Below are 22847 nucleotides of genomic sequence, written 5' to 3' on the forward strand. Positions count from 1 at the left end.
AAAAAACAAACAAAGGTGATATTCTAGTGAGACGAGTGAACTGTTGTATGTGGTTCAGCTTCACTACCTCCTCCTTCTGGTTGGCTGGCGAACTTCACTTGTATTTCTGTCTGGTAGAGATTTAAGTAAGAATAATTTCCTGTTTAAATGAGTTCACTAGGTTGGGATTTCAACTGTGGGTGGGTGTTTCCGTGTTCTGGGATAGAGGGAGGGATGGATAGAGGGATGGAGGGATGGAGGAAGAGGGATGGAGGGATGGAGGAAGGGATAGAGGGAGGGATGGATAGAGGGAGGGATGGATAGAGGGATGGAGGGAGGGAGGAAGGGATAGAGGGAGGGATGGATGGGGGATGGAGGGAGGGAGGAATGTGTGGAAAGAGGGAGGAAGGTATATAAGTAGGAGATGTTGGAGATAGTGAGAGATAGTGAGAGATAGTGAGAGATAGTGAGAGATATCTGGGGCAACCATGCTTTAATATTTTACACACACACAAGAATATCACTAAGATGAATGGGAATTTTAGAACTGAAAAAGATAATGTAAAGAAAATTATATATATATATATACTGTATTTATGTATATATTTTTAGGTATCTCAGTAGACAAATACATCATATTAACTTTTGTTGTTATTGTTTTGTTATTGTTGTTATTGTTGTCGTTGTTGTTGCTATTGTTATTGTCATTGTTGTTGTTTTGATATTGGTGGGTGTCAATAAAATGTTTTTCAGTCGCGTTCACTTTTTTACGTCAGGGTTTACACTAGACAATTATTAAGTGGTAAGCCTAGTAATGTTGGAATAATGGTTACCACAATACTTCTGGTGTGTGTGTGTGTGTGTGTGTGTGTGTGTGTGTGTGTGTGTGTGTGTGTGTGATGTAAATGCTTGTGAGATAACGTTAGCTATTTTATGTAACGAAGGATTTTTTAATAGCAAATGAAGCATAATATATTGTTTAGTCAATATTGAAGACGTGAGTTGTGGTGAGGTTAGGTTAAGTTAGGAGAGATCCTTGAAGGTGTAAGGGGGGGGTGTCTGTCTGTCTGTCTGTCTGTCCGTGTGCCCTCTCCAAACCTCTTCAACACCTCTCCAACTCTCTTCCTCCTCCTCTCTCCATTTTAGCCTTCTTCCTTTTCTTCCTCCTACCTCCCTCTTTAACCCTCCTCCTCCTCCCATCCCTCATTCTCTCTCTCTCTCTCTGTCTCCCCCACTCACTTCCCTTCCTCTCTCTCTCTCAAAGCGCCAGTGTGGGCCGGGGTGGAAATGCCTGAGAGAGAAAGAGAAAGAGAGAGAGAGAGAGAGCAGAGGCAGTGACCGATTCAGGTGTTCTTATTGGGATGCGTCACATGCTTCCACACTACCACCGTACTACCCCATTACTACCCACCATTACTACCAACATTACTACCACCATTACTACCACTATTACTACCACCATTACTACCACCATTACTACCACCATTACTACCACCATTACTACCACCATTGTCATCATCAGGACTTACACACACACACTCACACACACACACACACACACACACACACACACACACACACACACACACACACAGTTCAGTTATAGGTTAAGTGTAGCACAGAGAGATAGAGAGAAAAACACTTACAAATATAGAATAAGATACACAGTAAAAAACAAGACAAAACATAGGAGAGGAAGAATATGATAAAAGAGGAATAGGGGAAGGGAAGGAGAATAAGGGGCAAGTGTGATGAGGTGAGTAATGCAGGTGGATGGCAAAGAGAATAAGAGAATGAAAGGTAACTATTGGTGTGTGTGTGTGTGTGTGTGTGTGTGTGTGTGTGTGTGTGCGTGTGTGTGTGTGTGTGTGTGTGTGTGTGTGTGTGTGTGTGTGTGTGTGTGTGTGTGCCTAAAATACAAAGATCCACTTTTAACACTTATCCATTACCAACTTCACTACACATACTTTACAAATTTAAACCTTCAATAATTATTAACAATTAAACAAAAAATTATCCCGAGTAAAATAAATAACGAAATACATAACGAAATAAATAACGAAATGAGAAAGGTTAATAAAGTATTTGTTGATAAAGCATCGTTGGTGTTCGTGTTACCTGAGTGTTAATTAGGCTGTAATATGGCACTCACACTAAGGTGGCACTGATGCAAGACCTACCTGCCTCCTTCACACCCCGGAAATGTGCTACCGTCCAGCAGATAACACACACACACACCAACACTGGTAATAATAATAATAATAATAATAATAATAATAATAATAATAATAATAATAATAATAATAATAATAATAATAATAATAATAATAATAATAATAATAATATTAATAATAATAATAATAATAATAATAATAATCAACCAACATTTATTAAGACAGACGATATGTAAAGACGAATTGTGAAGTGTACTGTGTTAACATGTGACGTGTAGTGTGTTACCATGTGACGTGTACTGTGTTAACATGTGACGTGTACTGTGTTACCATGTGACGTGTACTGTGTTAACATGTGACGTGTACTGTGTTACCATGTGACGTGTAGTGTGTTACCATGTGACGTGTACTGTGTTAACATGTGACGTGTAGTGTGTTACCATGTGACGTGTAGTGTGTTACCATGTGACGTGTATTGTGTTAACATGTGACGTGTAGTGTGTTACCATGTGACGTGTATTGTGTTAACATGTGACGTGTATTGTGTTAACATGTGACGTGTATTGTGTTAACATGTGACGTGTAGTGTGTTACCATGTGACGTGTATTGTGTTAACATGTGACGTGTAGTGTGTTAACATGTGACGTGTAGTGTGTTAACATGTGACGTGTAGTGTGTTAACATGTGACGTGTATTGTGTTAACATGTGACGTGTATTGTGTTAACATGTGACGTGTATTGTGTTAACATGTGACGTGTAGTGTGTTACCATGTGACGTGTATTGTGTTAACATGTGACGTGTATTGTGTTAACATGTGACGTGTAGTGTGTTAACATGTGACGTGTAGTGTGTTAACATGTGACGTGTAGTGTGTTAACATGTGACGTGTAGTGTGTTAACATGTGACGTGTAGTGTGTTACCATGTGACGTGTATTGTGTTAACATGTGACGTGTAGTGTGTTAACATGTGACGTGTAGTGTGTTAACATGTGACGTGTAGTGTGTTAACATGTGACATTGAGTGTGTTAACATGTGACGTGTACTGTGGTAACATGTGACGTGTACTGTGTTAACATGTGACGTGTAGTGTGTTAACATGTGACGTGTACTGTGTTGTTAACATGTGACGTGAATGTGTTAACATGTGACGTGTATTGTGTGTTAACATGTGACATTATTACTGTGGTAACGCATGTGACTTGATGTAGTGTGTTAACATGTGACGTGTAGTGTGTTAACATGTGACGTGTACTGTGTTAACATGCTTGACGTGTAGTGTGTTAACATGTGACGTGTACTGTGTTAACATGTGACGTGTACTGTGGTAACATGTGACGTGTAGTGTGTTACCATGTGACGTGTTGTGTTGACATGTGACGTGTGGTGTGTTACCATGTGACATTGTAGTGTGTTAACATGTGACGTGTAGTGTGTTAACATGTGACGTGTAATTGTGTTAACATGTGACACGTGGTAGTGTGTTACCATGTGACGTGTATTGTGTTAACATGTGACGTGTAGTGTGTTAACATGGTAGCCACTTACTGTGGTAACATGTGACGTGTAATTATTAACTTATGTGACGATATGAGTGTATTTAACATGTAACGTGTAGTGTGTGTTAACATGCTTGACGTGTAGTGTGTTAACTATGTGACGTGTACTGTGGTAACATGTGACGATAATAGTGTGTGTTAACATGTGACGTGTAGTGTGTTAACATGTGACGTGTAGTGTGTTAACATGTGACGTGTAGTGTGTTACCATGTGACGTGTAGTGTGTTAACATGTGACGTGTAGTGTGTTAACATGTGTCATAGCATGTGACGTGTACTGTGTTAACATGTGACGTGTAGTGTGTTAACATGTATGACGTGTAGTGTGTTAACATGTGACGTGTAGTGTGTTAACATGTGACGTGTACTGTGGTAACATGTGACGTGTAGTGTGTTAACATGTGACGTGTAGTGTGTTAACATGTGACGTGTAGTGTGTTAACATGTGACGTGTAGTGTGTTAACATGTGACGTGTACTGTGTTAACATGTGACGTGTACTGTGGTAACATGTGACGTGTACTGTGGTAACATGTGACGTGTACTGTGTTAACATTAAATTTAAGCAGACAAAAACTTAAAAATCGACGTAAAAATATAAACAAAATCACTCTACAGAAATATAGATGAAATAAAAAACTATAGACGAAATGAAAACGGCTCTTAAAACACTCTGGTTGGTGGTGTGGTGGTAGACTGTGACTGGTTGTGGTGGTGTGGTGGTAAACTGTGGTTGGTGGTGTGGTGGTAGACTGTGACTGGTTGTGGTGGTGTGGTGGTAGACTGTGACTGGTTGTGGTGGTGTGGTGGTAAACTGTGGTTGGTGGTGTGGTGGTAGACTGTGACTGGCTGTGGTGGTGTGGTTGTAGACTGTGGTTGGTGGTGTGGTGTAGACTGTGACTGGTTGTGGTGGTGTGGTGGTAAACTGTGGTTGTGTGTGTGTAATCGACTGGCTGTGTGTGGTGGTAAACTGTGGTTGGTGTGGTGGTAGACTGACTGGTTGTGGTGGTGTGGTGGTAAACCGCTGGTGGTGTGGTGGTAGACTGTGACTGGTTGTGGTGGTGTGGTTGTAAACTGTGGTTGGTGGTGTGGTGGTAGACTGTGACTGGTTGTGGTGTGGTGGTAAACTGTGGTTGGTGGTGGGTGGTAGACTGTGAATGTTGTGTGTGGTGGTAAACTGTATTGGTGGTGTGGTGGTAGACTGTGACTGGTTGTGGTGGTGTGGTGGGTAAACTGCTGGGTGGTGTGGTGGTAGACTGTGACTGGTTGTGGTGGTGTGGTTGTAGACTGTGGTTGGTGGTGGGTGGTAGACTGTGACTAGTTGTGGTGGTGTGGCTAGACTGTGGTTGGTGGTGTGTGGTGGTAGATCAGACTGGTTGTGGTGGTGTGGTTGTAGACTGTGGTTGGTAGGTGGTGGTCATTGTGGTGAAGTTCTTGCCTGCTATTTATACCTGTTCTGGCAATCACCTCGCGGGAGGATGAGGGGGAGGCTGAGAGAGGGAGGGAGAAGGAGGTGTAAGGAGGGGGAGTGAGAAGGAAGGAGAATGAGAGGGAAAGGAAAGCAGATGGAATAAAGGAGGAGGGAGAGTGAATTGTAGGTATGGGAAAAGGGGAGATGGGGATAATGCTAACAAAATAATTAATAATCAAACAAAACAATTGCCAGGGATATTGTCTTGTCTTGAAATTTAGTGCGTAAATTACACACACACACACACACTACGGCAGCTAACCATATCCCCCGGCTCACACGTGATTAATAGGCTCGCCTGGGCTAACAAGTGAGAGAGAGAGAGAGAGATGCAGGCGGACAAATATCTCAGAGACGACACTTGACTCTCCCCAATAGACGAGTAATTCTGGCAGTCAAGAACAACTTCATCAACCACATAAAAAATAACCCGGACACGCTCGGATGAATGAAGACTGTCTCAATAAACTGCGCAGGACTCAAGGTTATCTAAATACAACGGCGGTCTGGGATTAAATGACAGTATGTAAAGACGACAATGAACCGCAAGGGAGGAGAAATAACAACAAACTGTGGGAGATAAGAGCCACAGCATTGGTAAACATACGATGAAATATAATGACAAAATTAAAGGAGAATTAGAAAGAAGATAAGTTTACCCGTAATAAGTATTAAAGTATTATACTCTACAGGGAAATAAAACAACTGTAAATGGTCACAGTAAAAGAGCTCAGTGTAAACAACGTGCAGCTACAAAACAGAAGAAGGAGAGACTATACCTCACCAGAAACAAACTGGTCTTCGTATAGAGGGACTTAACAGGGTGATGAATGGATCTATAAAGTGTTTACCCCTGATTTACTGCCAGGAGTGACTCACCTCCGTCCACCAGCGACCATCACATGGGGAAAGGTGTGTTGTTCTTCGTGTCTATCACCTCCCTCTGAAGTTTTCTTTGTGGTGCTCTGAGTCAACTTAGCAAGCGTAGCGTTTTTCTTATATTCGAGGTGAACTTTTCCTCGAGTCTAAAGCTGTCAGAGGGAGCTCACAGCATACTTCAAACATTCAAAGGAAGGCTTTTACCATAGTTTAGATGGACTTCACAGATATTTCGGGATACAGCGCTTGTGAGCGGGCAGCACACCCCTTGGCCTAGGAGAATCTTAACTGACTATATTCTAAAAGTCTTAAGCGTAGGTTAGGTATAAAGCAAAAGGATTTGGACTTGTTTGAGGCATCTTAGAACACTTATGTATGACCGTTTTACCATCAAGGTGAGTTAGGACATTGTCTCAGGGATAATAAACGCCTTCAAGGATGTATATAACGAGTGTGATGCACCTGACTATAGCCACACTAACTTTGATACCAAGATGAGGGTAAGTGTACTACTGGAAGCACACCGGGACGCATTAAAGTGTGTGTCGAGAAAGAACATTAATTATTGGCTCGTATATTTGTAAGGCTAAAACTGAGGCCAACAACCACAGCTGTTAGACCGACACAGGCATTCCAACACTCCCCTCGCGAGCACTGAAGATACTGTGAAACACATCTTTGTCCCTGTTACTAAGGTGGAATAGTATATAATTATAACACCTATTTATAAAGTGTCTTAACACCGTGTCAAAAAGCATTTAAATCATGACGTATATTTACTTCTCGTGTTGTGTTGATTCTGTCACGCATTGAAGTGTAAAAATATAACGGTATACAACACGGGTTTATCTTGGTCATACTCAGCCGTTGTTTACGGTTTTCAGGTGACCAGAATCCACCTATGAACAACAGTTATAGGTTATGTTACGTAAGATTGTATTCTCATTGACTTTGTCCCCCCAAAAAACAGTTAACTATAAAACCAATGAACAGGAGACTTGATTAGCTTAGGTTAGGTTAGGTTAGGTTAGGTTAGGTTAGGTTAGGTTAGGTTAGGTTAGGTTAGGTTAAGTAAAATTGTATCCTCATTGAAAATGCCCTAAAAACAAACTATTAAATCAACCAACTTAAATACCATGTACAGGAAATTGTGTTTTAAATAGAGTAATAGCCAATCGTGACGAGGGTTCAGGCTAACTAGTGGGGTCAGGGTCATAATACAGGTAGACATACGAGTATTATTTTGTTTTCGACTTTCAGCCAACTGGACATATGGGCAAGTTAATGTTCTTAGTTTTCCTTTATTATGTTATTTCGTGGGCTTCCTTTCCTCTGTCTTTCCTTCCTTCCTTCCTTCCTTCCTTCCTTCCTTCCTCTGTCCTATCTTCTCTCCATTTCTCGTTCCTTTTCTGGCTGCCTCTCCCTTCCTTCCTTCTTGTCCTCTGTTCTTTCTTCTCTCCCTTTCTCCTTCCTTGCCATTCTGCCTCTCTCCTTCTTTCATTCCCTCTACTGTCCCTCTCTCCCCCCTTCCCTCCCTCCCTGGCCAACATGACCCTCGCCAAATGTCTGTTGGCGCCAGCTACTAATCAGACACCTGTTTCTCCCTCCCTCCCTCCTTCCCTCCCTCAATCTCCTGCATTATCCCCCTCACTCCATTCCTTCCTCCCTCTCCCTCCTCCTTCCCCTCCCCTCAATCTCCTTCATTATCCTCCCCACTCCATTCCTTCCCTCCTCTCTTCTCCCTCCCTCCCTCCCTCAATCTCCTGCATTATCCCCCTCACCCATTCCTCCTCTCCTCCCTCCTTCCCTCCCTCAATCTCCTGCATTATCCCCCTCACTCCATTCCTTCCCCTCCCTCTCTTCTCCCTCCCTCCCTCCCTCCCACCCACCATCATGGCACAAAACAACCTCATCTCACAACACGAGGAAGAGACATGGTTAACATCTCATCTGACTTGAAAATTCATTAGTCACCCCAAGTAAAGAAAACGAACCCAAACGCGATGGAGAAACTGCACTATTTTTATCAATTTAATCACAAATACACAGTGAGTCTATATTATTTGTCTGTAGTTAGCTAGTTATCTTAGGCCAATTGTATATATCTGTTTATACACCTATATTATAATTTTATTGTCATTAGTGCTTAAGAATATACATAAAGAAATATATATGTTCCAAATACGATACAATTCAAAATAGTTTAAGAAAATATGTGTAAATTAATTAAATAAACGTGGTTTATAGTGTCATGTTAACTAATTAGACTGAGTAATAACGACATTTAATCAGTATATATAATAATAATCTATTTTTAACAGTCGAAGTGGCATATGCGTATTTTTATTTTATTTTATTTTTTATATTGATTCAAAACTGGAAACGATCAGAGTTAAATGTAACTGTTTTACTATTAATTGATAAATACAGTCCCCTTCACTAGAGTGTTTACAGGGGCTCGTCTTTATAAACATTCCCACAAATCATTACAATGAGATATTTGTTTTAATATTGTTTTACTTTGATTCTATAGTGTGTTTACTATTGTGAGTTTCCTTCTGTCGAATGTAAACAAACACAGGGTTGCCACACTGCACCAAACCTGACGAGGAGCCCCTGTAAACGCTCTAGTGGAGGGGACTGTACCAGGAATTAGACCATCACAAATCATCATTACTTGGTTTAAACACGTTCTAGTTGTAGTTAATAGTTAGGACAAATATTAAGGGCATAAAATTAATTAGAATCACAACACTTTTTTTTGGAGGGGGAGATATGGAGTACGACAGTGGTGGAGGGGGAGGTATGGAGTACGACAGTGGTGGAGGGGGAGGTGGAAGCAGTCCCATTCATTTGCTAACTGTGTGTTTGTGTGTGTGTGTGTGTGTGTGGAGGAGGTGCACTGCCAAGGCTTATTATAGCTCACCCTCCACTGGCTGTTGCTCTCTCGGGCCTTACATCTCATCGTCCCCTTCCCCTCACCCTCCACCCTCCACCCTCCACCCTCCACCCTCACCCTCTACCCTCAACGTCACCCTCACCCCTCACCCTCCACCCTCACCTTCACCCTCACCCTCCACCCTCACCCCTACCCTCCGCCCTTCACCCTCACCCTCCACCCTCCACCTTCACCCTCACCTCACCCTTCACCCTCACCTCCACCTTCACCTCCACCCTCACCCCTCACCCTCCACCCTCACCCTCCACCCTCACCCTCCACCCTCACCTCCCCTTCACCCTCCACCTACCCCTCACCTCCACCCTCCCCTCCACCTCCACCCCTCACCCTCTACCCTCACTCACCCTCACCTCACCCTCCACCTCACCTTCACCCTCACCCTCCACCCTCACCCTCCACCCTCACCCTCCACCCTCCACCTCCACCTCACCCTCTCCCCTCAACGTCACCTCACCCCTCACCCTCCACCCTCACCTTCACCCTCACCCTCCACCCTCACCCCTATCCTCCGCCCTCCCCACCCTCCCCCTCCCCCACACCCTCTCCCTCACCCTTCACCCTCACCCTCCACCCTCACCCTCCACCCTCACCCCTCACCCTCACCCTCACCCTCACCCTCCACCCTCTCACCCTCCCACCTCCTCCACCCTCACCCTCCACCCTCACCCTCCACCCTCACCCTCCACCCTCACCCCTCACCCTCCACCCTCACCCTCCACCCTCCACCCTCACCCTCTACCCTCAACTCACCCTCACCCCTCACCCTCCACCTCACTTCCCCTCACCCTCCACCCTCACCCTCCCACCCTCACCCTCCACCCTCCACCCTCCACCCTCACCCTCTACCCTCAACTCACCCTCACCCCTCACCCTCCACCCTCCCACCTTCACCCTCACCCTCCACCCTCACCCCTATCCCTCCCCCCTCACCCTCACCCTCCGCCCTCCACCTCACCCTCACCCTCACCCTTCACCCTCACCCTCCACCCTCACCCTCCACCCTCACCCCTCACCCTCCACCCTCACCCTCACCCTCACCTCCCACCCTCCACCCTCCTCACCCTCCACCCTCACCCTCCACCCTCACCCTCCACCCTCACCCTCCACCCTCACCCTCACCCCCCACCCTCACCCTCACCCCCCTCCCCTCACCCTCACCCTCACCCCCACCCTCACCCTCACCCCCCCTCACCCTCACCCCTCACCCTCCACCCTCACCCTCCACCCTCACCCTCCACCCTCACCGTCGTTAAAGGTCAAGCTTAAGGTCTTCAAACAGCACCTTAGAGGGCTAGAGTTTATTTATGCGAATTTACATACATACATACATACATACATAATACATACATACATACATACATACATACATACATACATACATACATAGATACATACATACATATATGAGTTATTAAGGGAAATATGTGGCAAAATTCGATTATTTATTTACACTATCTTGTCTCTGCTTTGTATTGATTCTATATTCTCGGTATGAGTGTTTGTGTGAGTGAGTGAGTGTTTGTGTGAGTGAGTGAGTGTTTGTGTGAGTTAGTGAGTGTTTGTGTGAGTTAGTGAGTGTTTGTGTGAGATTGGTATGAGTGTGGTAGTTAGTGATGTGTGTGTGAGTGAGTGAGTGTTTGTGTGAGTGAGTGAGTGTTTGTGTGAGTTAGTGAGTGTTTGTGTGAGTTAGTGAGTGTTTGTGTGAGTTAGTGAGTGAGTGTTGTGAACTCTGTTAGTAAAAACTCACCAACATTATTTACAGAAACAAGAATGATTTTATGTGTGTGTGTGTGTGTGTGTGTGTGTGTGTGTGTGTGTGTGTGTGTGTTTTGGAGGATATAATGCCAAACAATTATTATAAACACCACTAATATTAAACTTATTTATGTATTTGCATATAATTTGCATAAAACTCTAATTTTATGATTTACATTATGTTGTTTTTAGACTCTTGAGAAAAAATACGAAAAAACAAAGTCCTCCTAACCATTTGTATTTATTATTTATTTTGTTGTATTTTGTTGAGGAGAGCGTAGTAGTGTGGTGGGTGGTAGTTGAAGTGTTTACATTATCTGCCTCGGTGAATGTCGACGGTCAACCACGAGATCTGTTGTCGGGCGGGAGACACAGTGAAGTTCAAAGACTTTTAAACCAGTACACATTTATTTAAACTACGAAACATGCGTATATACATGTTATTCGCAATAGAACTAGCTAGCTCAATATACAGTAATTTATGTTATTTGCGAGTCGAGTATACTGGCTCTATAGTAAAAGTAATGCTAACTATAAATACAGGTGGAGCTCTGAGCATGCGCTGTCTGTGCCAGGTTATTGGAAAATGAAGGTAATATTTCACAATACTTCCGTTAACTTACTTCACTTTTATTTTGCCGTGTATTGGTCTGACCTCATTCCTTCGCGGGAGTGGTGCTCAGAATTTAATATTACTTGGAGTGGAGCCATAACTAGTTGAGGTGGTTGTGTACATGTTAGGTGGGACTTGACATGGATACCGATTATATCACGTCACAGAGTGTTGGGGAAATAAAAAATACACATTTATAATCACCAAGAAAAACTTAATATGTAAACAAAGTAATGTACTTAAAGTTGTAATCATATTTTTACAGTCAAGAATAAAATTAGTATCTATCTAATATATGTACTATAAGACTAGCCGTGTGTGTATCTGTTCTGGGCAGCCGAAACGGCACAATCATTTTCATCAAACTTGGTGGAAAAATCGCAAAAAATTCGTAGAGTGGAACAAACCTGGTCCCATGTCGATGGTTTCTTTAGGAAGGCATTAATGAACCATTTTATTTACGATGGAAAACGATGCAAGTCTACGGACTTGGCGCACCCTAATTAACCATACGAGTCTAAGGACTTGGCACACCCTCATTCGCTGTACGCTAGCCAAGCACAGGCGTTCAAACTTTCACTTGTTACTACACTATCGGGTGTTGTTGCCCTGCTGTAAACTCTCTCATCCAGCCTAGTATGTGGTCGACTAACCCAATGATATCACGATGTCGACACTCCACTTCGACATCAAGGCTTTCTATATGTTGTTAAAACCTATTAGTGAACTCCCAAACACTTGATTTCACCTCTTCTTCTGCAAATTTGCCTCTTCTCTGTTTTGTTTTTCCGTAAGGTTTCAACTGTCACGATCTTCCGTGCACACACTTATGTTTTACCTGGACACTGACACCTTAGTACTTCTGTGTTGCTCAAATACTTATCTTTTTTAGCTTAAGGGAAATGTTATCGTTGTATAGGTGTGTCTGTGTGTGTGTGTAAGATTCTTCAATTAAGTGGTTTATCGGAATATTTAGAACCGAAATCAAAATATTTTATTAATGGATAATAGTTATGCATACTTATGATTAATATATATCTGTACCTGCATCCTTGGAATATTTCCCTGTCAACTTGTAAACAAACTTTCAATGGCGCCATAATTCCTTCCTGGGTCCACCTGGCCGCTATCAGTCTCTTAACATGGTAACCTTATGGGATATGAATGACTCAAAAACACATAAATCATGGAGCTTTACTAAGAAAAAGCAATCCAAGGTCTAAAGGTCTGACAAAACCAAAGATCTAGTAAAAAAAAATAGCGAAGTGACAACTCAGCTGCCGACAGGAAGGTAAGGATCAACACACACACACACACACACACACACACACACACACACACACACCACACACACACACACACACACACACACACACACACACACCACACACACACACACACACACACACACACACACACCACACACACACACACACACACACACACACACACACACACACCACACACACACACACACACACACACACACACACACACACACACACACTGTACACTCGGCCACCTGCTCATATAGATTGCTAAGTGGGGAGCAGAAGGTCTAACAATTTTCTGGTGTCGTTTTCGAAAGACTGTACTGCCACAAGTAAAGTATTGTAAAAATATCGAGTAGAAGTTGGAATTCCTTCTAAAATGTAGCTTCTGCTTTCACTACTTTTTATTGAAAGAAGCGGCGCTATAACTACCGCTATGAAAACAGTAGCTCCGACACCCAACTCCATTACTTCCAAACATCGAACGTAATAATATAGTGAACTGTGAATCCATTTGCCAGGTTAGGTTAGGTTAGATTAGCTTTAGGTTTGGTTAGGTTAGGTTAAATTCACATGGACTGGGGTCACCTTTGGCTTGCAACTTCATAACGAGTTTTTTCACTTGTTTTTACTGACTGTTTACTGACTTTACTGACTGACTTTACTGACTGTGTTTATCATCAGAGGAGAATGTTTTTTAGTAGTAGTTGAGTGACTCGCGCCAAGTTAGTAAATCATGTCAGAGGTGAAGGTGTGGTCAATGGCAAGGTTGAGGGCAAGGGTGAGGGTGAGGGCGAGGGCAAGAGTGAAGGCAAAGGTAAGATTAAGAGTGAGGGCAAGGGTGAGGACGACGAGAGTGAAAGCCAGTGTGAGGTCAAAGGGCAAGGGTGAGGTAGGAAGGAGGAGAGGCGCTGTATTAGTAATCTTCTTTAAAGCAGAAAAACCACCTTACAATTTGGTGCTTAATTATAAAACCTGACTTTAATACTAACGACCCCAAGGTGCAGAAGACACACACACACACACACACACACACACACACTACTGGCCTCCAGTTCGAGCCATTAAACTTTTTTTTTTTTAATATCACATTAAGATGGTAGATTAAGACTTGCCAACTGATGACAAGATCTGGCCCAGGGTAAGGGGGTGAGTCACGGGTGAGGGGAGGGGAAGAGGAGGTGAGGAGTGGATACAATGATGGGAGGAAGGTTTCTAAGGAAGGAGAGGGTCTTGGCTGAGTGAGTTTTATATCTTATCGATTATTAGTTTATTATTATTATTCTGTTTACGTATCTAATTTCTATCACACTTTCTATCAAGATTAGATAGTTAGTTAAATGTTTCACACCTGCATTACTTTTCACACTAAACACACAAAACCGCACGACAAAAAGGACTTACCTGGCGTTAAGAGCGGAAGGCAGATGTAGGAAATGGTGACGTTGATAGTGATGGTGACGTTGGTAGTGATGGTGACGTTGGTAGTGATGGTGGCAATGGTGGTGACGGTGACGTTGGCAATGGTGGTGTAACAGTAAACGGGGGTAGTGCTGGTTGTTGTGGTGGTGGTAGTGCTTGAAGGGCCTTTTTTTCTGAGAACTCTCGGATAATCTTTCAACTAGTGAGTATTATATCATAAATAGCACAGCTAGTTAAGACTGCTAGTTAAGACTTCATCAGGACGTGGTGTTGTTTGGTGGTCTCACTGGAAGGGAGTTTATTGTTTGTATTCGTAACAATTATAAACAAAACGTTAAGTCGCCTCTCCTGTCTTCTGTAAACACAACACAAACAAGATTAGGTTACGTTAGGTTAGGTTATGTCAATATACACTAACACGGATCTTGTACACGTATAAAACAAAAAGACGATCAGGAGTAAGAAAACAAAAACAAAAGCTAGTGTCAACATAAACAAAGCGACATGTTCTGAGCTCTCCAATGTTTGGTGATACAGTTGTCACTTGTTGTATTAATTAATGAAACTATTATCCTCCTGTACATCTTTTCAGTGTGTGTGTGTAACGCTAGTGATGTATGATGTTTGACAGCGGTGTATGGCAGTGATGTTATCGGACACACACACACACACACACACACACACACACACACACACAATATATATATATATATATATATATATATATATATATATATATATATATATATATATATATACACATACATACACCTGACGCCACATTGAGGTTAGGTTAGGTTAGGTGACGCCGAGGCTGTGTCATGAGGTATTAGCTGGGTAATATGGCACTGATGACACCATGAAACTGAGTCTATTTGGCACTAGTGTTGTGCACGTGAGCTGCTTTTAGAAATAGTCAGGGTGGAGAGGAGGTGTACACGACCACAAGGCTGACGAGGGTGGTGCTCATCTTAAGGGCGGCAGAGGAGTGTCATTCTTTACCCTGAACTTGCGACAGCGTGACACTTGTGGTGACACAGCTGCGGCGGTACACAGCTGCGTGCGGCGACTCAAAGCTGCGGCGACTCACAGCTATTGCGACATATTAGCACAGCCTGCGCACGCGTGTAAACAACCACAGCTAAAGCAATTATGAACATTAAGACATGATGTATAATTTTGAAGATGTTCAGATAATCTCAGATAATTTGACACAATTTCGAAATCATTTTACTCTTTGGATTAAATTTTAATCAAATTAAAATTACAGCATATTTCTGGAATTAATGTGTTCAATTTAAATACATCTTGGAAAAAATCCTCAACAGTTTACTGAAGGAAAAGTTTTTTATATGCTTGGTGTTTCTTAAGGCACTGAGCGTAACCATTGTCAAGAGTTTTCCATAAGGTGGGAAACTTCTAACGGGAAGAATTTGCCGGAAATATTACCGGGAAGCAATTGACGGGAAGCACAAGGTTGAAAACATTTAACAGAAAAGAGTTGGCGGAAATTCTCTGGGAGGACACATTAAACAGACAACATTTGAGGGGGTTGTTTACTGCGGGCCGTAGATTGTGTGCCCTGAGCAAACAAAAGGCCACTGCGTCAGGCCACTGCGTCAGGCCACTGCATCAGGCCACTGCATCAGGCCACTGCGTCAGGCCACTGCGTCAGGCCACTGCGTCAGGCCACTGCGTCAGGCCACTGCGTCAGGCCACTGCGTCAGGCCACTGCATCAGGCCACTGCGTCAGGCCACTGCGTCAGGCCACTGCGTCAGGGCCACTGCATCAGGCCACTGCGTCAGGCCACGTCAGGCCACTGCATCAGGCCACTGCGTCAGGCCACTGCGTCAGGCCACTGCGTCAGGCCACTGCATCAGGCCACTGCGTCAGGCCACTGCATCAGGCCACTGCGTCAGGCCACTGCGTCAGGCCACTGCGTCAGGCCACTGCGTCAGGCCACTGCGTCAGGCCACTGCGTCAGGCCACTGCGTCAGGCCACTGCGTCAGGCCACTGCATCAGGCCACTGCGTCAGGCCACTGCGTCTCACTTTCTGCAGTGTCTTTTAACATTCTCAGCTTGTTACCTCTCACAACAGGGAACAACCAACATCCACACCTGTACCAAGACCCCTCTCACTTATTGACGAACTTGTTTGATCTTGTTTACAACACACTATGAACTCACAATGATTCCCTTCCCTTGTTTGCCTTTGTTTACACAGTCTCAAGAATCACACTGTTCTGCGTATAAGGTGTTTGATGTCCACAGTAGAACTCACTTTTCCAATAGCGTTTTCAGCACCTTAAGGGAACTGCTTTGTCGTCTCCAATGACCAGGAGAAGACCACCTTAATGTCTCCAATGACCAGGAGAAGACCACTTTAATGTCTCCAATAACCAGGAGAAGACCACTTTAATGTCTCCAATAACCAGGAGAAGACCACTTTAATGTCTCCAATGACCAGGAGAAGACCACTTTAATGTCTCCAATGACCAGGAGAAGACCACTTTAATGTCTCCAATGACCAGGAGACGACCACTTTGTTTAACTAGTATAAAATTACTTTCGAGTGTTCAGTTGTTCAAAGTAAACTGTTTCAGGACCTACCCACTCTCAACCACGTCTCAACTTCCCAAAGGGCCTCCGTGTGCTCACAAGGTCATCACTGTGACAATTGACAAGACTGTGAGGATCAATTTCAGTTGACCGTATCGCTGGCCAACCGAGAGAGATTAAGAGAGAGTGCGGGTGGGCGCTGGGTATGAGTGAGTGTGTGAGTGAGTGTGTGTGTGTGTGTGTGTGAGATACCTGGGCTGGTGAACCAAGGGCATCGCCAAGTTGAGCCTACCATCCCTACCCACCCACTCACCCACCTACTACCCACCTATTTGGCAGGTGAAGACTTCCGTGCCCCCACCTTCCCTTCCTCCTCACTCGTCTGTCCCACCCCACCACACCTCGTCTTCTCTACCCTACCCCTTTGCTCCCTCTACCCAACCCTATGGCACCTCCCCCCTGCCCAACAACCCACACTCTCCACCACTTTTCTCCCGCTAACCTTATCGTCATGTTAAAATACTCCCACTAAACACCATCACGACTACTATAATACTACTACTACTACTACTACTACTACTACTACTACTACTACACTACTACTACTACTACTACTACTACCACTACTACTACTACCAACAACAACAACAACAACAACAACAATAGCAACAACAACAACAACAACAGTACCACGTATAATGTCATTCAAGACAGTGTAATGTAACAACAGACGTTTCTTATTAATATGAAACGTTAATTTTTATTTATTCCTTATTCGAGTTGTGAATGTATGTATGTACAGGGGGTGTGTATGTATGTATGTATGTATGTTAGTCAGCCCTGTAAGTCATGTAAATGTCACGTGTTGGCAGCGTCTGTTTATTATGATCGTGTTTGTGTTTACGTTCTGGGTCGTGTTTACATCTCAATAATTTTTTATTATTTTTTAAACCCTAATCTGTTATTTATTCTTTGTTGTTTGTTTGTTTGTTGTTTGTTATTTGTTTTGTTATTGATTGTTGTTTTTTGTTGTTGTTTGTTATTTTGTTGTTGTTTGTTGTTGTTCTTTATTTAGGGAGGTTTTATTTTTTGTTTTATATGTTTTGGTCACGTTTATACACTCTACTTAAGAAAATTCCCAGGACTAGACATAATGCTTTGTTAGTATTGAAACCCTGTCTGTCTGTCTGTGTTTGGTTGTCTGTCTGTCTGTCTGCCTGGCAATCTGTCAGGAATTTCGTCTAAAAGAATTTTTTTTTGTTTCGGCCTGAAGAGTGGTACACACACACACACACACACACACACCTAACCTAACCTAACCTAACCTAACCGAACCTAACCTAACTTAACCAGCCAACCAACAGATTTAACACGTACAATGAGAGGACTTGTGTGTGTATTGTTTCTCAGTAATTGTTGACCTCTGGGTGAACTTGTACAATTACCTGAGTTTACCTGTCTCTCCCTGGGCAAATTAGAGTAACTTTGTAAATGTTGTTGACAAGAATTTAGAAATGATTTATAATATTATGAGGAAAAAAATGAACACACATGGGTGACTCTTGAGACACCCCCCTTACCCCCTCCCTCCCTCCCTCCCTCCCTCCGTCCCTTACACGTGAGTTTATTTAGACATGTGTGTGTGTGTGTGCGTGTGTGTGTGTGTGTGAGGGATTCTCTTACAGTCTAAACGAACAATAATTAACACACACACACACACACAGTACAGTCACCTGGCTAGACATGTGGCTCCATGGCTCACCTGAACACTCTCACCTGGTGGCTGAAAGTAATTAAGGAAGTGAGTAGTCAAGTATTGAAGATAATAAACATTTAGCAGGTAATTGATGTGGCTATTTGGCCAGGTAAAATAATAGTTAAATAAGAGAATGACTATTATTTGGGTAAAGGTAAGGTAAATAGCTAAGTAGGTGATTAGTTGGTAAATAAATGTTCTTGTCAATTAATTAAGTAAAGTAGTTAAATGTTAAATAGGGGATTGAATATGAAATAATAGAAATTAATTAGTTGGTTTAATAAAGCAAATGAGTAATTAAGTGATTTGTAAATAATTAATGCAATCAATTAACGAAATGGGCAAATTGATAACTAACTACCTGGTAAACATAATTATGACTTATACTACGGCCAATAGGTACTCTGTCTGTCTGGTAAAGTAATAACAACGAACAGTAATTTTACAGTGTTGGTAAAATTCAATTATTACCCCCCAATAAACCGATGTTTCATAATTATGTGATAAGAAACAAGAACTATGAGCTGTAAGGTGCTGTAATATTATTTATGTACTGTAACGCCTCTCAGTTGCCGAATATCTCTAGACACAGAAACAGAGAAAACGGTTTTATTATTATTATTATTTTCAGGGGTAACTCAACGATCTGGCTGACGCTTGCACTTGAAATAGAGGTTTGAGGAGGTGGGTGTTTTAGTCACACACACACACACACACACACACACACACACACACACACACACACAGAAATATAGGTCCAATATAATCCTTTATCTCTTCTGGGAGAATTTAATATGAAAACTAATTCCTTATTGACGAAGAAGTTTCCTGTGGTCGGTGAATAAAATAATGTAAACACGAGGACAGAATTATTGTGTATTCAGGGCAGTTTTGTGCTTCGCGCATTTTAGATCATACAGCTAGTGTGACCCCAGTGTGACTCCATCGTGACCTCATAGTGACCCCAGTGTGACACCATCGTGACCTCATCGCGACCCCAGTGTGACAGTGTGACTCCATCGTGACCTCATAGTGACCCCAGTGTGACACCATCGTGACCTCATCGTGCCCAGTGTGACCCCAGTGTGACTCCATCGTGACCTCATAGTGACCCCAGTGTGACACCATCGTGACCTCATCGTGACCCCAGTGTGATCCCAGTGTGACACCATCGTGACCCCAGTGTGACCCCAGTGTGATACCATCGTGACCACATCGTGACCCCAGTGTGACCCCAACATGATACTATACTGACATATAAGAGTCATGGAACACTGTCGATTTATATATATATATATATATATATATATATATATATATATATATATATATATATATATAATTTTTTACGGGGATTAGCCCACCCAGGCACAGGTCCTGACCCACATCGGGGCCGGGGGTGGAAATGTAAAAAAAAAAATATTAATAATATTAATAATAATATTAATAATAATAATAATAATAATAATAATAATAATAATAATAATAAAAAACCATAAGAAATACGAAATTAAAAAAAAATCAAGTGAGAAACAATATATGACTGTTGTGTTGACAATATTAAGAGAAACAATTGAGACCCTGCAGTTGTGTGTAAACAAGGCAGAAAGTCAGATGAGCAACTTGGGACTTCCTCAAATAAATAAACAAATAAATCTAGTATAATCCTGATCAACACGTCTAAGAAAATATCCTCTAGTTGATATCCATAATAATTAAAAACGTATATACTAGTTACGTACACGCCCCTTAACCCTCCTCCCCCTTCTCTCCCTCACCATCAGAAGTAAACTCCTCACCATCAGAGTAAACACCCCCTCCCTCACCATTAGAAGGTAAACACCCCCTCCCTCACCATCAGAAGGTAAACACCCCTCCCTCACCATCAGAGGTAAACCCTCTCACCATCAGAGGTCCCTCCTCACCATTAGAGGTAAACACCCTCCTCACATCAGAGGTACACCCCTCCTCACCATAGAGTAACACCCCTCCTCACCATCAGAAGGTAACACCCCTCCCTCACCATCAGAAGGTACCCCTCCTCACCATCGAATCCTCACATAGAGGTAACCCCTCCTCACCATTAGAAGGTAAACACCCCTCCTCACCATCAGAAGGTAAACACCCCTCCCCACCATTAGAGCCTTCACCACCTCCACCATCAGAAGGTAAACACCCCTCCTCACCATCAGAGGTAAACACCCCTCCCTCACCATCAGAGGTAAACACCCCTCCTAGAGGTCTCCTCACCATCAGAAGGTAAACACCTCCTCACCTAGAAGGTAACACCCCTCACCATTAGAGGTAAACACCTCCTCACCATCAGAGAAACCTCCTCACCATTAGAAGGTAACCTCCTAATCAGAGTCACCCCATAGACTCAAGCCTCTCACCATTAGAGGTAAACACCTCTCACCATCAGAGGTAAACACCTCCTCACCATTAGAGGTAAACACCCCCTCACCATCAGAGGTAAACACCTCCTCACCATCAGAGGTAAACACCCCTCCCTCACCATCAGAAGGTAAACACCCGACCCCTCCCTCACCATCAGAAGGTAAACACCCTCCCTCACCATCAGAGGTAAACACCCCTCCTCACCATTAGAAGGCCCCTCCTCACCATCAGAAGGTAAACACCCCTCCTCACCATCAGAAGGTAAACACCCTCCCTCACCATCAGAAGGTAAACACCCCCACCCTCACCATCAGAACCCCCACCCTCACCATCAGGTAAACACCCCCCTCACCATCAGAGGTAAACACCCCCTCCTCACCATCAGAAGGTAACACCTCTCCACCCCTCACCTACGTAGGTTGCTGGAGGGTGGACCAATTCTCTCGTGTCCTTGGAGCAGACGGCAGCGGGTGACGAGTGCAGTGCCACACAGGCGTTTATCTCATTTTTCTTTCCTTATAAACGAGAACCTTGAATATCCTTTGGGTGACGCGATTTAACAGGAATTAAACAACCTTGAACTTGTACGTGATGTGTGTGTGTGTAAGTCGGGGGTGGGAAGGGATCTGTGTGTGTGTGAGTGTGAGTTTTCTTTTTTTCCTTCAATTTTTTTTCTTCACAGCTGTGTTAGTTTGGTTTCTCTTCCCATTTATATCCCTGGAAACATTACAATTCTCTTAGCCAAGGAATCACTCTTCGTACTCAAGGGATGAAGAAAAAGCAGAAGAAGAGGAATAAAGGAAGAAGAAGAAGAAAGTAAGAAGAAAGAAGAAGATAACTGAGCATGACACCAAGACCAACACAGCATCATCACCTAACCCGGCCACCTCTCTCGATCCAACATTAAATCCGGCAGAATCAATAGACCAGATGATTCTACTCTCGGCGATTCAATCTGGCTACGGTGATTCCCCCAGAGCCGGATGTATAAGTCTCGATCAAAGCATCTAACTGACTTGACTTGAGAAATTATTGATCACTGGGTGTTGAGAAGATAGGAACATAATATTGAATGCTTAGGATGGCTGTATGTGTGTGTGTGTGTGTGTGTGTGTGTGTGTGTGTGTGTGTGTAAGGTTGTTTATATCAGCAAATTGAAAGGAAGGGAAGGGAAAGAGGGAAGACCTGTTCCATCAACTAGTATTATTCCTACAGGAAGTCATTATGATACATGGAACGGAAGGTCGTGGTGGAATGACTCATTAAGTGAAGAGAGAGAGAGAGAGAGAGCATGTTGTTGAGGTGTCGTTTAGAATATTACCTCTCTCTCTCTCTCTCTCTCTCTCTCTCTCTCTCTCTCTCTCTCTCTCTCTCTCTCTTTTCATGCCATTTCGCTCCTTATTACCTTTATTTTTTCTCCTTTCTCTTTTATTTTATCCTTTCTTCCTCTCTTCTCTTTCTTTATCTTCTAATTCTTCTCTTTTATTTCCTTTTCATATTATACACTCTCTTTCCCTCCTCCTCCCCTTTTGCACCCTCCTGGCCTCCTGTACTATCCTTCTGGCCTCCTGCAACCGTTACTTGCCTCCTGGCCTCCTGCAACCGTTACTTGCCTCCTGTACCCTCCTCATGGCCTCCTGTACCCTCTTCTTGACATCCTGTACCCTCTTGGGATCCTGTGCCCTCCTCCTGACCTCCATACCCTCCAGGTCTCCTGTACCCTCCTCCTGACCTCCTGTATCCTACTCCTGACCTCCTGTATCCTCCTCTTGGCCTCCCGTACCCTCTTTCAGTCTGCCGCTGGTTCAGCTACACCTCCACCCTCCACCCAGCTTCGAGGCACTACCCTCCCTAATGTTACCCACTTTCAGTACCTTGGCTCCCACCTGTCCACCACCGCGGACATCGTTGAAGGGATTCAGCATCGGATCAGATATGCATCTCAATCCTTTGGCAGACACCGTACCCGTGTCTTCAGTTGTAGGGAGCTGAAATTATCCACAAAATTGTACGTGTATCGAGCAGTGGTCCTCCCCACCCTGTTGTATGG

General features: G+C 43.4%; 1 protein-coding gene across 4 annotated transcripts in view; it reads right to left on the bottom strand.

Moving 5' to 3' along the window:
* Positions 1-16882, bottom strand: part of LOC121861413 (ras-related and estrogen-regulated growth inhibitor-like protein) — a 32042-nt gene extending 15160 nt beyond the window's left edge. The window contains exons 1-2 of one of the 4 annotated variants that reach the window (XM_042359111.1): positions 16696-16882; positions 14066-14369 (exon numbers count right to left, since the gene is read on the bottom strand). The gene's annotated coding sequence lies outside the window, so the exon portion shown is untranslated. Of the gene's footprint in view, positions 1-14065; positions 14716-16651 lie in introns of those variants that run through there. The other 3 variants (XM_042359108.1, XM_042359110.1, XM_042359109.1) reach the window with 3 other exon arrangements.
* Positions 16883-22847: the final 5965 nt, after the last annotated feature.

This window comes from Homarus americanus, unplaced genomic scaffold, assembly GCF_018991925.1.
Source record: "Homarus americanus isolate GMGI-L3 unplaced genomic scaffold, GMGI_Hamer_2.0 scaffold24260, whole genome shotgun sequence".
Lineage (NCBI taxonomy): Eukaryota > Metazoa > Arthropoda > Malacostraca > Decapoda > Nephropidae > Homarus > Homarus americanus.